Consider the following 7,229-nt stretch of genomic DNA (forward strand, 5'->3'; position numbering starts at 1 on the left):
GCACGGTGGTCCATGGTCCCGCCATGGTATGGTGGATTTGCTTTTCCACGTTGTTTTTATGTTGGAGAATTGGAGCGAAAACAGGAAAACTATTTCTGTACGCTGCTCGGTACAGTTCGGTATACGGGCTCGTGTTCCATCGTGTATGTGTGTGTGTAAGCGCACTCGCTGTGTGCGCTTGTCACCGCGGATAGTGTTTCATAAATCAGCTAATACCGTTACATGGTTAAACGGTAATGTTACCGACGAACTACAAGAAAAAAAGCGGTGGCCAGCATCGGGGAGGTACTATCGGCGGTTGGCAGGATTTACGCGACCGACCGATCCATTGATCCAACAGTACCAGGCCACCGCCTGGTCCGCCAGGCTGGCCAGTGCATGATTTATGTAGTTTTCCTGTTTCCACTCGCCTCCAGCCCCATGAAATCTGCAACTCGCCATTTGTGTGTCGTGCGTCTCGCGCACAGCAAGTTAACAATAATTTGTTGACATTTGTATTATCATAATAAACCGTTTTATGACGCACAAGTGGCTCCCCCCACACATCGACCGATTGGCCCCAATCCGTCGTCTGGCTTTAACGGCAATGACAACGTACACACGAACGAAGCACGTTCCGTCCGGCGGAATCGCGTACATTCACACCAAATAGTCTCGGGGCGGATCCACATGGCATTATCCTGGCCCGGAAAAAAACGGGCCCTTCTTTGCCTTCTTTGCCGATCGATACTGCCACCCTAGTACCGTTCCTCCTGTCCCTTGGCAGCATATTTATTACTTCGTTTATTTGATAAGATAACCGAAACTTGCTAGCGCCCTCCGTAGCTGCCGAGAAAGCTATTTTCGATTTGACTTTCTTCCTTTTTTCTTCCGGAAAATCGGCGTTTCCCATACCCACCGGATGGAAATGGTCTGCGAAACCGATTACTACCCAACACTCTCCCCCCTCCCCAGACGAAAAACAACGTAATAACCGTTTCGAGAACATAATCGTAAAGCAACATTAGTGTCATCGTACTGGGGAAGGGAAGGGTGGTAAATGAATGGTCGACGTTAGCCTGCCGTTGCCTACACCCCGGGCGTGTTGGCGGTATTCAATTGGAAGCATTAGAATGATAGTTGTAGATTGAGGCTTTGACACCCCCCTCCCCCCCTCCTCTCTGACGTACAGTCCTTCGACAGAGAGCGGCGTCTTGTCCCAGTGACATCCTTTTCTGATCCCGAGCCTGGCAGAGAAGTTGATCCGTCGGCTACGGGCTTTAAGCCCGGTAAGCTCCTTAGCCCAAAGCCCATGCTTATGATGCGCAACGTATCTGGCCCAAGTGACACGAAGACATGGCGGAGGGATTAAAATGTCAACGTTCGGCGTGTTCACTGTAGCGCACCCGCGGTACCACTTTGTAGCGATATTTCAATTAAAATTTAATATCCCAAACACTTGCACCCGGTGGGTTGTGCCTTATCCGAACAACCCCGGGGGTGGAATGGTTCGTAAAGTATTTTCCAACAATGGCACCCGAGGGAAGGGGGAGGGGGGGCACGTATTCCATCCGATACAAGCTCATTCAACGAACCGCCAGCCACGGGCAATGATAAACAATTTCCAACTTTTCCTCGCTTCAACTGGGCAAGGCATCCACCATATGAGGCGTAGGTTGGTGTGGTGTGTGTCCACCGACACAGCGCAAACCTGCCAGCTCATGCTCGCGACAACCGACGGAATCCTTTTTGCCGCAGCAAAAAAAAAACATTGGAAACTTCAACACAAACCGAACCGAATGTTCTCCACGTGAAATGCCTGCTTGGCGAATCCTTCCCACGATGTTCGATGCCTTTGGTACCTGGTGCACAATGGTGGCTGCTTTGTCGGATTAACAGCTAATGCTGGCAGGGCGGCTGCTCGCGTTACTGCTAATGAATTCCCGCCCCCTCCGGGCACCTCAACATACGGTGTTGCGGTGCCGCGGAATTGAATTTATCAAAATATTAATTCACTCTCCAGCGTGAAAGATCGGCGCCCGGATCGGTTCGCTGGCCTCTGGCAGTGGCGCACCTGCAGGGCACGCCCTGCCCCCGAATGGAGCCTTTTTTCGGGGGCAGAGAGGGGGGAGGGGAGGGGAGTGGGTCGCTCGATGTAAATTGCTGATGGTGAAAGCCGGAGGATAATTAATTATCATGATAAATTTCATCAACCCACACCGAATGCCACTATTGCGAGCCTCGCCAGGCCTACCATGAAGCGATACCTCGCCAACTCCCTCGGCCGTTGCCTTCGGTTGATGTAAACGGGGAGAGTAAATTAATGATAAACATAACCAGTTTGGCACGCGCTTTTCACCGGTTCGTACCCGGGCTTTTGGCCCGTTTCTGAGATGGCAGAGAACGGGTGGTGGTGCTGGTGGTGGTGGTACTTAATGAAGCTACTGAGAAGGACGCGGATGAAGGCAGCCATGCGTCGTTCCAGGCGTATTCCTGCAAACTGCGATCCTGCTGTAGTTACTGTGTCCGGGTCTGTTGCCTTCTTCTGGCAACAAAACGGAAGCTCTCTCTAATCAGCATCATCTCGAGTGATCGTCGGCCACTTGCGTGGAATTGAGTGGTACAAGACGCGGTATCACCTTACCGCCTCGTGAAGCTTCCCGGGAACTCATCAACAAATCAACCAACCAACCAACCAACCAACCAACCAACCATCCAATCCACTCTCCCCACCCTCCCGAATTAACGCTCTTCCTGCGCAATTCACGTGACGAAATGTTTGCGCTCTGGGCGAACTTTTGGCCAATTTTCTAATTTCTCCATTTCCCATGCTGGGTGATGCACGTGCACACACACATACACACATACACACAATTTTAGCGAAATGAAGAGCGAAAAACTCACGAAGCTGGCCGGGTGTGGGTGGCGCGAGCATTTGATCTGAAAGTAGAAACGGTTGAATGATTTCAGTTTCGGTCGGTTTCCCGTTTTTTTTTTGCGCTTTACCAACTGCGAGCTGCCGGAGCTGCTTCACTCACTGTCCGCACCACTAGAGTGTTTGTCGTACAGTTCTGGTGGCGGGCGCGTCTAGGTAGCTCGATGGGTGATGCAGAGATGAGTTTGCGGCAGATTATGGTGATTGCTTTTCGGGGCGCTAGTCGTTGATTTCACCATTTTTCCGCTTGATTCCGGTGTGTTTTTTTCTTCGCCTCGTGTCCCATTGGAATGGCAAACACTTGCAAAACTCTCAACCAACCGGACCGAACCGATCACGAACTCTGCAAGATAGACAAACAAAACAAACAATAATCAAAATGGAATGGAGCGCTACGTTCCGCTGGAAAAAAAAATATTCCCCCAAATAAAAAAATCCGTCAACAGCAGCATTCATCCACAGCGAACACATTTGTAAAGCTGGTGGATTGTTAAAGTTCGCGCGCAGAATCCGGTTTAAAAGTTAGCTAAGCCTTCGTTGTGGTGTGTGGTGACGGAGGGAAGCGTTTACCTGGCGACGTTATGAGATTCAGACGAGATGTTTAATGCGTGTTAGGAGCCAAGTTTCGAAAGTTTATTTAAGGACCGCTCGGGTACCGGATGTGAGGTGTGCGAGAGGGGAAGCGCTTTAAAGCGTTGACGGAATCATCTCTCGGCTAGGCGAGGAGGATGGATGCGAGTCTTGTGCTAAAACCGTGCTGGACGTGCGAGTCTTAAGAAGGGCACTTGTTGGTACCAGCCACTTAGTTAAGCAACGAAAAGGGAACATTTTATTTAATCCTACTTAATACTGATTGCCATTGCCAGGAGTGGCTTACGGTTAGCAATAATTTGTGTGCGTTTTACCTTCTGTCTAGTGCCCCAGCGTGTATCTAATTTTATAATTGACGTCTTACTTTTTGAGATTCCAATTGAAAAAATGGTTTCGTAAAAGTAATAATTGCAGCCAGTCGGGCAGGGCCGGTACCCCTAAAAATGGAAGGGTCACAAAGTACTCCATAAAACAACAATTTGAAAGGAATTCGAATTCAGAGAAGGAGAATGTTGATTTTTTGAAAAAAAGTGCGATTGTCGAAGGCAACTCCCACATGCAACCCTATTTAGTGCTGGAGAAGAACGTAAAACGAGAATATAGAAGCGTGTGTTCTGGAAGAACAGTTGGGAATTGTATAAAGTAAGAACCGCATCCCATTAGCATGGGAAGTCATTTTGTTGTCGGTCGGTTGGTCGTACCGAAAAATGCAGATGTGCTGAACAATTTTTGTATAGCGAGGAAGGTAGGTCGATAATAATAATAATTACAATAATAATAACAACACCCAGAGCGCCAATATACGATGGTATTTGTATAAAATGAATCGATTTTGTGTCTCGTGAAGCTTCACTTACTGACCGACGATATCCGAAAGAGGGAATTTCGCTGTGCCCGACCACAGGTAAGTTCTTCAAAGCACAGCTTTTCGATCAACATGAAACGAAAAGAGTCCACAATTCTGGAAATCCAGGGAATTATCAGCTGGCCACCAATTTCCACAAATTTCGCTAAACATTTTCGTCGAATTTTGAACCGCACAGGTATCTCTTTGAACCACGTTGCTACTCATTAGTTTTGGCGTAAGATCCACGATGAGCTCAGCATCGAGGGGCAGTACCGGGAAGTAGTCAGTAGATCGTTCCACAAATCCGTTTGAGCTACGCAATTAAAGGAATGCAATTTACATTTTTATCCAAACGAAGGTAACTAATCAGCGATTCGGGGAGTTTTGGTACTAACTTAACAGCTGCAAATTGATTCAATGAAATATTGCTTCAACGCTACATCAAAGTAGGCTTCCGAATTTTGTATTTCCTAATAGCTCTTCGGCATCCAGCGCGTGCTTCGATTGTAATTCATCTGACACTGCGACGCTTAAAACAGTATCACTTAACATCGGCACAATTAATTTTAATCGGCACAATTAATTTTAATCGGCACAAAAATTTTCTTTTGTCATTCTGCTAATAGCGATAGCGACACATATTGAGCACACACTCGTGCGGCACACCTTCACCACACTTTGATCCCATTGTGGAGGCGCCAGCTGACGTGAGATACTTCCGTGAACTACTCTGAACTGAAGCGCACGGCAGCTAACAGCGCTGCCACGTATGCAAAATGCTTTACTCCTGATGGACGTGGCGTACGGTGGAAGGAGTTAATGACTACTTTGATGTGATGGAATAGCATCAAGCATCTAATTACAAGGATCTCCTCCCACCGGCCCGACCTCTAACCGAACGACGATGAAGTTCAACCTGCGCCCCGCACAATGGCATCGCAGCTCGCCCGTGTAATCAGAAGCCAACAGGGACTCCGCCAGCGATAGAATGATGATGCCATAGATTATGATTTGCTCTCATGCAGCTCATACATGGCTGTATCACAACTGAAAGCATCGCAGTTTCTGATAGTTCGTGGAAACCCACCAACCACAACTCACCACGCGCTTTAGTATAAGCCAGTACATACACAAAACACTCAATTCGACAACGCCTCAAACAGCGTGTAATAGCGTGTCCGCTCGTTACTCCATCTCAATCCAAACTTTCTCGTGTGTGCATCGACACATGATTCACAAGAACCGAAGAGAGGTAGAGACGTGTTGGGTGGCGCACTCGCACAGAGCGGGTGCCACTGAAAAGACATGCACGGACGCGTGCCAAGAACAGCCACTCTGGCGCGAGCTGAAGTGCACCACTTCAGCATACAACGACCGCGCCGAGACAGTGTCAATCAAAGCTCGCAGGAACACATAAGTACATGCTTTGACTGACTCACTTTTCTTTCCTTTCCTTTAGGGTGCCACAGGAACAATCACAACAAAGCGTGTGAAGGTGGCGACGAGTAGTACATCGGAGGAGTACTTCAGCCTCCCATTATTTGCGACGTCTTGCGCCATCGTTCTTCGTTCGTTCAGCGGCAGCATGACAGCATTCGCTGGCGTTCTTTATCGTTCTATTGGTTTTTTATTCATTTTCTTAAAGCTTCTTACGTTAGTATGCAGCTGGGCTTCGTACTTAATTAGCACGTTTCTCCGATACACTATCATCACCAAACGAAACGACTTTAGCGTTCGACTTTTCGAAACGTCTTTCTAAAACCGGGAAGCACGATCGAATGCGGTAGAGCAAAGGGCCACAGCTGCTACCAATTGGGATGTAATGCGTGGGTCCAAATGGAAGACCACGGGGAAACCGTGAAGAGAGGGGGAGGGTCTCAAACAACGTGGCCAACATCCGAAAGTGGCAACCGGCCATTCGGATCCCGACTTTTGCGCGCGAAGACTGTAAAAGAGATAAGCAAATCTTCTCACTCGATAATCATAAGCCGGAAATCAATTTCCTTCGCTTCCAGCTGTGGCCTTAACGAAACCAACGTCCTACGCACCCTTAGGTCAAAGGTGCCCTTCAAACGCGAACGAACGAGCAAACGAGCGGTCACGTCTACCGGTGGGGGCGAACCAATCCTCATCAGGCAATGCGCCGCCTGAAGGCCAATCTTCGGATATAGTGCTGCGAATGACAAAAACAAACGTTCCCTCGTCGCTGGCCGTCTTCGTCAAAAATTAATCCCGGGTTTTTTCCAACGGAAAAGACTCATCCAAAGGTTGACATTAATTTCAATCGGCTTTCGGCGGGATTATTTAGTGAGAAACACGAACGACCGGAGTGTTAGTTCCCGGGGTGTAGATTGGTTTGACTTTGTAGCACCAGCACCAGCTCGAATCGGAGATGGATATGATCTGTATGTCCCGGCCTCTCGACGGCCTGGCATCATGTTCCGAAGGGAACACCCGGCCCCCATTGTGGTAGCAGCTACACGCTATCGGATGGCAAAAAAAATCGCGGCTAATCTTTCATCATCCCACCTGTGTGCTGTATGTTCTGCCACACCGACAAAGCTCCAAAATACTATGTTTCAAAACATGCAATTCAGCTCGGTCGTTTCGATTTCGGCGAGCAAGCAGCAACAGACAAAACACGGCCCCCGGCCAGGGCCATCCGTAGGGGCCCCAAAAACAACATCAATCCCTAGACCAACAGGCGCTCCTACGTACAATCCGGGACGGGATACGTAGCCCGACCTGACCTGACAGCACCAAATGATGAATAGTGGATGGTCACGATGACACGGCAAGCCACCGTACACGTCCACTCGTGCCCGGGATGCGATCGGGAGGGTTTTTCCCAATTTTTCTCGTTGCTTTTCCACCGAA

This window comes from Anopheles darlingi, chromosome 2, assembly GCF_943734745.1.
Source record: "Anopheles darlingi chromosome 2, idAnoDarlMG_H_01, whole genome shotgun sequence".
Classification (NCBI taxonomy): domain Eukaryota; kingdom Metazoa; phylum Arthropoda; class Insecta; order Diptera; family Culicidae; genus Anopheles; species Anopheles darlingi.